Below are 10,204 nucleotides of genomic sequence, written 5' to 3' on the forward strand. Positions count from 1 at the left end.
GCTTGCTAGCCGTACATAAGGCTTGGGTAGTTTCCGCCCAAGCCGGAGGAGGGAGGAAGAGAGAGAGATTCTGTGTGAAGATCTCCAAGCACTGCGGACCCGGCGCGCCTCCCCTAAGCAGGCAAGAGAGGCAATGGCACCGAGCCTACGGAGCTTTCGCTTCTCGCTGTCTCTAGTGGGTTATGGAATAGAGAAAATCCCACACAATTTACTGATTCGTTTTGATGCACTGGCTGGGGGAGTAGTTAACTGATTGCACGATTTCACAATGATTACACACTTAATTTATACAACACAATTTTATTTTAAAACTCTTTGCTACATATATAACACTGCTTAGCTTTAAGAAACACCACAAACATTAAAAACACAATAATTACATATATCACAAACAATGCTCCGAATGCACTTCCTTCCCAAACAATGATATAAGAATTAGTGTTACAAAAACAACTACAATGACAACTAAAAGTTAAATTTGAATCAATACTATTATTTTCATAATATACTTACAATCCTACAATTCCGAGAAGCCAAATACCAAAATATGGTTTCATTCCTCAGTAGTACAGTTCAATGGGTTGGCCTTAGTAGTACGGTTCAATGAAATGGGCTCAGCAATACAATTCAATAAGCTGGCCTCAGCAGTGATAGGACTAAGTCCCCTTCCTTCAGTCCCTTTCAGGCACTCCGTGGCTTCAGCGTGAACTAAGAGATTCGTGTTCACGGAGAGGGTGGTTCAGGTGATCAGTCTGACCCGGGCTATACTTGCGATTTTTCCTTCGTTGGTCTAGCCAGCGACGCCTGCGGGAGCTCCCGCTTACCACCGCCACTCTCCTGCCTACACCGCTGCGCTCTTGCCACCGCCGTGCACACGTGTCCTTCATGACTCACCATCTCTCTGCACATGGGCACTCAGACACAAACATATTCTCCCTGCCATGAACACAGATGCACACATGCATGTGTGTGCACGCACGCAGAGACACATGCACCCAGGCACAGAGCTTGCTGTGCACCCTACTCACTCTGCACGTGGATATATAAACACGCTTCCCATGCCATGAACTCAGATGTATGCATGAATGCACATATGGACCGACACACACAGTCATGCAGACGGGCGCGCACTCTACAAACTCACTCTCTGAACACGGACACACAGACACATATACTCTCTCACTCCCATGAACACAGACACATGCACAGACAGGCATGTGCACATGCAGAGAGATGCACATGCACAAACACCCACATGCACACACATGCAGACACGCATGCACACACACACGCAAGCACACACACACACACACACTACACACACACACACACACACAGGCACATATGCACACACATCCACACATGCAGGCACATGCACACAGACACACAAAGAAACACGTACGCATGAAAGCACACAGACATGCATGCACACACATGCGCACAGACAGGCATGTGCACTCGGACATGCAGGCACATAGACACATGCACACACATACAAGCCCACACTAGCACACAAGCACACACATGCACACAAGCACATCAATGCATACAGACATGTGAGCACATGCGCGCACACACGCACAGACACATGCATGCACACACGTGCATGCACACCCATGCATGCCCGAAGACAAGCAGACACACGCGCACAGACATGCACATGGATACACACATGCAAGCACATGCTTGTGCATGCACACACAAACACATGCACAAGCATGCACACAGACATGCACACACATGCACACAGATGCACGCACACACATTCATGCCCAGACACATGCACTCACACATGTGCATGCACATACAGACACATGCATGCAGAAACACACACAGGCACACATGCATGCATGCATACATGCAAAGACACGTGCACACACAATCATGCAGACACATGCAGGCACACTCAGGTAGACACACACTCAGACATGCACACACATGCGCATACGCACACATATACATACACATACAGACACATGCACACACTCACACGGACATGCACAGACATGCACGCGCACACCGACACATGCAAAAACATACATGCGCATGCATGCATGGACATGTGCATGCACAAACACATGCACACAAATCCTGCAGACACGCATGTGTACGCACACAGACACATGCACACACATGCATGCACGCACACAGACATGCATGCACACGCATGCACACAGACACGCACATGAGTGCAGACACGTGTGTGCACACACAATCACACGCATGCACGCACACGCAGGCACACGAGGACAGACAGACACCCGCATGCACTGCTCGCACGGAGCAGAGCCCGGCCGGTCCCGGGAGCCGCGGGCGGGGCGGGGCGGATCACTGCGGCGGGACTTGCACACCGCAGAGGGGAGCCGGGTAGATCCTTCTGTTCGGAGCAATCTGGATTTATGCTAGCAGCTAAATCGTTTGCCATCACGTTGTCTGCGCCGGTTGTTACTGCCGAACTTCCCTGGTGCCGACACCTTACAGAGCTGAACCACTGGAAGGGCTTTCTAGCAACGAGGGGGATTAAACACGGACACAGAGAGGTTGTGAAGTCTGTCTGGGGAGGGGTCGATGCGGAGGTCAGACAGACATTTGTCTGGCATGGTGCACACTGGCCTGGGCCTGCAGGAGTTGGACTAACTGACCTCCCGAGTCCCTTTTACCCTCTTTTTTCTACAATTCTGTGAACAGCTCCAAGTTCATAGCTGCCCTGTGCATACATTGGTGTGTTGACTGAAACCTAACGAGGACGGCTCATATCAACGTGGTTAACTGGTGGATCCTGGATCTTACTAGCATCCATGGCAAGCCAGGCAGCTTCTCCCACAGTCCCGAGTTGTCTTTTCCAGGCATCCCAGGTGTTTCACTCCAGCGCTCTCCCAGGCATGTCTGCAATGCAGCTGTGTCCTCCGTGCAGAAGTTGGCAGCTATTTCTAAATCACTCATTCTGGGGCACTGTACAATGACCTTTTATCTGTCAAATTAAATGGATGCTGTATAATTCATTGCCATATTTAATTCAGGAATCCCTTTCAGCATTTTTTTAAATTTATCCTAACTGAGTATGAACTCTGAAGCATCTTACCCCTTCTTCAATCCATGGAAGAAATGCCAGCCGTCTGCTGCAAACATTGACCATGTGGCACACAGAGGAACAACTGCAAAACACACTTTTTTGTTACCATGTTCACATTTGAAGCCATTCTTGGCAGCTTTGCTCCAGACCCTGGATTTGGCCATGTCAGGATTCACGGATAGAGACTCTGTGTTCAAAGACGATGCCTTCCCCGCTCTGTGCACCGAATGGGGAAGTCTGCCCACCTTTTATGTGTTTTTTTTATCATTTCATATGTGTTTTCTGAAGTACAGGTGATTACTTTAGTCCGTGTTGACTCTTCTACAGGGTCTGTGCCAGGGAAAGACCTAATCGTGGACCATTAGAGAAAGAAAAGATCTGCTTGTTGTAAGCTGTCTCTAGTGGGTTATGGAATAGAGAAAATCCCACACAATTTACTGATTCGTTTTGATGCACTGGCTGGGGGAGTAGTTAGCTGATTGCACGATTTCACAATGATTACACACTTAATTTATACAACACAATTTTATTTTAAAACTCTTTGCTACGTATATAACACTGCTTAGCTTTAAGAAACACCACAAACATTAAAAACACAATAATTACATATATCAGAAACAATGCTCCGAATGCACTTCCTTCCCAAACAATACTATAAGAATTAGTTACAAAAACAACTACAATGACAACTAAAAGTTAAATTTGAATCAATACTATTATTTTCATAATATACTTACAATCCTAGAATTCCGAGAAGCCAAATACCAAAATATGGTTTCTGTGGCGGGCTGAGACAGGTCTCTGGAGAGGGGCACCGACGGTGGCATTTCTGCCACACTTCCCCCCCCTCCTTTACAAGCTCGGACACGGGGCCTCTCAGGGCCGTGGGTCCGGGCGTGTCGGGTCAGGGAGTTCCCACAGGATGCCAGAAGAAGGAAAAGGGAAAAACCTGGAACATGGAACAAGTTAAGACAATAACATACAGAAACCATAGAACTTGATAGCAGTCTTACACTAGTGATCTCCTCACTAGTCCCGAGTCCCAAGGACCCACTACCCAGAGTCCTTTCATGACAAGGCATCCGCTATCACGTTCTGGCTTCCTTTTTTGTGTTGGACAGTAAAATTAAATTCCTGCAGCTGCCAAGACCAACGTTGCAGCTTGGCATTGGTGTTGTGCATGGTCTGCAGCCACTGCAGTGGGGCATGGTCCGACAGGACGGTGAACTGTTGTCCCCACAAGTAAGGCTTCAGCTTGTTCAGGGCCCAGACGATGGCCAAGCACCCCTTCTCGATGGAGGACAGGTTTCGCTCCCGAGGGATTAGCTTCCGGCTGAGGTACGCCACGGGGTGCCATGTCTCCTGATGCTCCTGTAAGAGCACGGCTCCCAGTCCTATGTCGGAGGCATCCGTTGCCACGTAGAAGGGTTTATCCTGGAGCGGTGCCTTCAGGATCGGTTGTTTGACCAGGGCTGCCTTGAGGGCGTCAAATGCTTCCTGGCACCCCTGCTTCCAGACCACCGGGTCCGGGCTGCCCTTCTTGGTCAGCTCGTGCAGCGGGGCTGCGGTTGCTCCAAACCCCGGGACAAATCTTCGGTAGTAACCCGCCAGGCCAAGGAAGGCTCTGACTTGCTTCTTGGTCTGTGGAGGTGGCCAGTCTTCGATGGCCTCGATCTTGTCCCACAAGGGAGCAATCTGACCTCCACCCACACGATGACCCAAGTACACTACCTCCGATAGTGCCCACTGGCACTTCTTGGCTTTCACCGTAAGACCAGCTTGCTTGATCTTACCTAGCACGGTGGTCAGGTGCGACTCGAAATCCGGACTGAAGATGGCGATGTCATCGATGTAAGCCATGGCAAACTGCTCACATCCTTGCAGCAGATTATTGATCAGTCTCTGGAAAGAGGCGGGCGAGTTGCGCAAACCGAAAGGTCAAACTGTGAACTCGTATAGCCCTGTAGGTGTGGTAAAGGCAGACTTGGCTATGGCATCCGGGTCCAGGGCCATCTGCCAAAATCCTTTGGACAGATCGAGAGTAGAGATCACCTTGGCTGGGCCCAGGCGATCCAGCAACGTGTCCATCCTGGGCATAGGGTATGCATCGGGGTGGTGATGGCATTCAGTTTCCGGTAGTCCACACAGAACCGGATGGTCCCGTCCTGCTTCCGGACGAGCACCACCGGACTGGCCCAGGGACTCGTCGAAGGCCGGATTACCCCCAACTCCCCCATCTCTGCGATCTCCCGTTCTATTTCTTGCCTCACCTTCTCATTGACTGGGTAATGTCGGGAGTATATAGGGCGATGGCTGCCCGTCTCTATCGAGTGTACCGCCAGGTCCGTTCTACCTGGTTTGTTAGAGAACACTGTCTCAAAGTCCTTGAGCGCTGCGAGCAGCTGGTCCTTGTCCTGGGAGGGCAGATGGTCCGGCAGGCGGAGTTCCTCGATCTCTGCCTCGCCGTCCCAGTCTCCATACATGACCGGCTCCTCGGGGTCCTCCGGAGTTCCCTCAACGGAGGGGACCCAGAATACCATCTCCTTTCTGTCGTAGTAGGGTTTAAGCATGTTCACGTGAATTGTCTTAGGTTTCCTACCCTTAATACCCACTACATAGGTCACATCATCCAGTCTGTCCAGGACAGCATGGGGACCTTCCCAAGCAGCTTGCAGCTTGTCCGTTTTTAGTGGCAGGAAAACCATCACATTCTCACCCCGCTCAAAGGTACGTAAGCGGGCCTTCTCATCATACCAGGACCTTTGCTTCTCCTGGGCTTGTCCCAGGGAGTCCCGTGCCACCTTCATCATGTCAGTCAGTTTTTGACGAAAGTCAAGCACATACTCCACCATGGAGGTCTTTGTGGAAGCAATCTTCCCTTCCCACTCCTCTCTCACCAAATCGAGAGGACCTCGCACTCGCCTCCCGAACATCAGCTCGAAGGGCGAGAACCCAGTGGACTCCTGGGGCACCTCCCGGTAGGCAAAGAGCAGATGCGGCAGCTTCTCATCCCAGTCATTGGGGTTGGAGTCCACATAGGCCTTGAGCATCCCTTTCAATGTCCCGTTGAACCTTTCCACCAGCCCATTTGTCTGAGGGTGGTAGGCTGTGGTCTTAAGGTGTTGCACCCCACAGCAGTCCCACAGGCACTCCATCACCTCCGCCATGAAGTTCCCACCCCGGTCCGTCAGGATCTCGGAGGGAAAACCCAGCTGGCAGAAGACCTTGATGAGGGCATCAGCCACCACGGGGGCCTCGATGGAGGTCAAGGCAACTGCCTCCGGGTACCGCGTTGCGTAATCCACCAGAGTCAGTATGTATTTCTTTCCCCTACGAGTCCTATGCTTCAGCGGTCCCACAATGTCCACGGCCACCCTGTGGAAGGGTTGGTCTATGATCGGGAGGGGCTGCAGGGGAGCTCTTCTCTTGTCCCCGCTTTTGCCCGTCCGCTGGCATGTCTCGCAAGATTTGCAATAGTCCGTCACATTCTGGGCAATTCTGGGCCAAAAAAAGTTCACCTGCAACCGCTGGCGTGTCCGTTCCCTGCCCATGTGACCAGCTCACGGTAGATCATGAGCCAGGGCAAGCAATTGCTGTCTGTATTTCTGGGGTACTATGAGCTGGCGCTGGGGCTCCCTGGTCTCGGTGTGGTTCTTCGGCACCCACAACCGATAGAGAAGCCCCTTATCCCAGACCACCTGTTCCCTCTTGTCCGGAGTGAACTCAGTCTCTTGCTCCTGAGCCATCTGCCGGAGTCCCTCCAAGCTGGGGTCCTCCCAAACCTCCTGCTTGAACTCCTCTTGCCCAGCTAGGCAATCAGCAGGGAGTGCACACTCACCCACAGGGACTTCCTGGGTCTCCTCCCTGCTAGTGTCACCTCCCTCTGCCACTGACAGATTACACCCCTCCCCGGGACTGTCACTTAACCCACCCTCGGGGTTACCGGTTCCCTCTGGGACCAGGGTGCAATCGCCGTCTGCAGGGGTCCCTTCCCCTGCGGCCAATGGTGTGACTTTCTCCCGGGGATTTCCTAACCCCCCTTCTTTAGCCTTCCTGCTCTGCAGGCGAGTCACCGCATGAACGGTGTGGGGCTTTGGCTCTTGGATCTGTTCCCACCTCCGGAGCTGGGCTTCCTGCTCTATAAGATCCCGTCCCACCAGGATGGGGGCCGGAGCCCCTTCCAGTACCCCCATTTCCAGATACGTTGCACAGTCGTTCCACACGACGGGGGCACAGAATACCGGTACCTTCTGGGGTGCGGACCCCACTCCGTGAATAGTGAGGGTCTTCCCCGGGATTATGTCTGCAGGTGAGACCAGGTTGGAACTAATCAGTGTCACACTGGCCCCCGTGTCCAGTTCCCCCACAAGGGTCCTCCCCTTCACTGTGATCATGGTCCGGTGGGGGGCCATCACCTCCTCCGAGTTTGTGATCCTGTAGCAACAGACACTCTCCTCAGAGGGGCTCCGGCCCTCCCCCTCACTGCTCACGGCTGTTGCACGCCTGACGGGCCTGGGTCTAGTGCTTAGCTTTGGGCAGTTGGGCTTGATGTGGCCCTGCTCCCCGCAGTTATAGCACCCCCTCTTTTCCGAATTGGGTGGTCTGTCCGAATCTGGGGCCGCCTTGCGCTCGGCAGGAGGTGGCCCTCTTTCCCCTTTTTGACCTGGGCCTCCCTTCCCCCCTCTTTGGAACCCTTTTTGCTCCTTCCCAGAGTAGGGAGGCTTCTCCCGGTTTAGCAACAGTCGGTCTGCAATGTCTGCGGCCTCGTAACCATTTTTGGGGTCGCTATCCCTGACCAGGGTCTTAATCTCTCTCGGACACGAAAAATAGAATTGTTCCAGCACCAGGAGATGGCTTGCCTTATCTAAATTGTCAACCTTGGCTTCAGCTAACCATTTACTGCATGTGTCGTACAACATGACCACATAATCATTCAATGACTTTTCGGGTTGTGGGCGCGCATTCCGGAATTTTTTCCGAAAATAATCCGGTCCTAACTTGAACCGTTTGGACACAGCAGCTTTGAAGGCATTATAGTCATCAGCTGCGTCTGAGGGCAGGCTGTTCAGGACCACCGCCATGTCACCTTCTACCAGAGCAGACAGGTACATCATGATCTTTTCCTCCGGCACCTTGCACCGCTGGGCTTGTCTTTCGAAGTTGCTTAGGAACACCGCAGGATCGTCTCCCTCTCGGTAGCGAGCGAAGGCGGAGACGTCCAGTTTGGGCTGTTCCCCGGACGCTTGCGGAGGGTTCGCGTTTCCCCCAATGGTCTGCAGACGGAGCTGAGCATCGAGCTTTTTCTGCTCGTGCTCTATCTTTTGTGCCTCCAACTGGGCTTCCCTCTCCATCCTCCTCTCTTCCCGCTGTTCCCTCTCACGCTGGGCCTCGAGCTCCAGCCTTTTCAATTCTAGCTGCTCCTTCTTGTGCTGGGCCTCCAGCTCCATCCTTTTCTCCTCCAGCCGTCGTTGTTCCTTCTTTTCTTCCTGCTGTTCCCTTTCACGCTGGGCCTCCAGCTCCATCCTTCTCATCTCTCTCTCATGGAGTCTCTGTTGCTCGCTCTCAGAGAGTGATCTCCCGGCAGCCTCTGGGCTTGGGGAGCGGGAGTGTGGTCCTGGGTCAGGCCCAGGAGTTGACAAGCATGAAGCTGACGCTGGTTCTGACTCGCTGGTGCACAAGAGTTTAACCAGCTCATCCTTCTTTAGCCTTCCTGTTGCATGAAGGCCTCTCTCTTTTGCCAGTTCCTTCAGTTCGGGCACAGTCATCCGGACATACTCGTCCGCCATCCTGACTCTCTACCCTTTCCAGTCGACCCGATGTTAAATTAGAAATTGTTTGCTCAAAGGATTTCAGTGACTCTACTCCTTTCCCAAATTATGCCTCAAATACAGCAGGGTATTCAGATCCCACCCCTGCCACCACGTGTGGCGGGCCGGTAGGGGGCACTCCTGCGTTGAGCTGCCCACCTCCCCGCGCCCGACCACCTTCCAGGCTCCGAGTGCCTCCCTTAGGGTGCCTCCCGTCCGGCCGACCCCTTCCCTGGAGCACACCCGCTAGCCTGGGGTCCCGCTGCCACCATCCAAGGCTCTGGACTCACTTCTGGCTCTGCGCACCTTGGAAAACGCAGGCCTGATCGTCCAATGGGTCCTAGACCCAATACCAGCACTTGGGGCACTTCCCCAAGTCAGGGGCTTATTAGGAAGCCTCCCTTAGTCCACAGACCTAAGGGGCATCCTAGGCATAATTTAGCCCCACCCCTCAATACGTCTCCCACACCGGTCACAAAGGAGAACTTTATTGATGACAAGGGGTAGGGCGGAAACAGGGTAAAAGGTAGAGCAGTATCATAGAAATCTTACAGGAATATCAGAGGAATCCCATAGAGCAAACCAGGGTGGCTGAGGTAGCCGTTTAAACGCATCTGAGTTACTGAAACTAAATATCTAATCGGATCTTTAGTAGCTTACTCACTCTCATCGTCCAGAGGTAGTTGTTGTATCCTCTGGAGGCAGGGCACTCTTGGAGCATGTGGTGATGAGGAGAGAGCCAGGCTCAGATTCACCTGGATGACCGCATGGCTAATGGCTGATGGCTGACTCCCCTTCTTCTTGGACCGAGCCCTTAAATAACCTCTCTGACCTCAGCAGCCCGGTCCAATCGAAGCTGCCAATACTGGCTACAAACCGACCAATCTCCCCCGCATCCCTGGCTACCTGGGCCCGCGCAGGGCCGGGTCTTTCCCCCCTGCCCAGGTGACCAGAGCATCCGCCTCCCAGGCGCCAGGCTTTTGTCATGTAGACCAGGTGGGAGATCCCCACCCTGAGGAATGAAACACCAGCCTCCCAGGCTGGCTGAGACAGGTCTCTGGAGAGGGGCACCGACGGGGGCATTTCTGCCACAGTTTCATTCCTCAGTAATACGATTTAATGGGTTGGCCTCAGTAGTACGGTTCAATGAAATGGGCTTGCCTCAGCAATACGATTCGATAGGCTGGTTTCAGCAGTGATAGGACTAAGTCCCCTTCCTTCAGTCCCTTTCAGGTGCTCCGCGGCTTCAGCGTGAACTAAGAGATTCGTGTTCACGGAGAGGGTGGTTCAGGTGATCAGTCTGACCCGGGCTATACTTGCGATT

The sequence above is a fragment of the Alligator mississippiensis genome, chromosome 1 (assembly GCF_030867095.1).
Source record: "Alligator mississippiensis isolate rAllMis1 chromosome 1, rAllMis1, whole genome shotgun sequence".
Lineage (NCBI taxonomy): Eukaryota > Metazoa > Chordata > Crocodylia > Alligatoridae > Alligator > Alligator mississippiensis.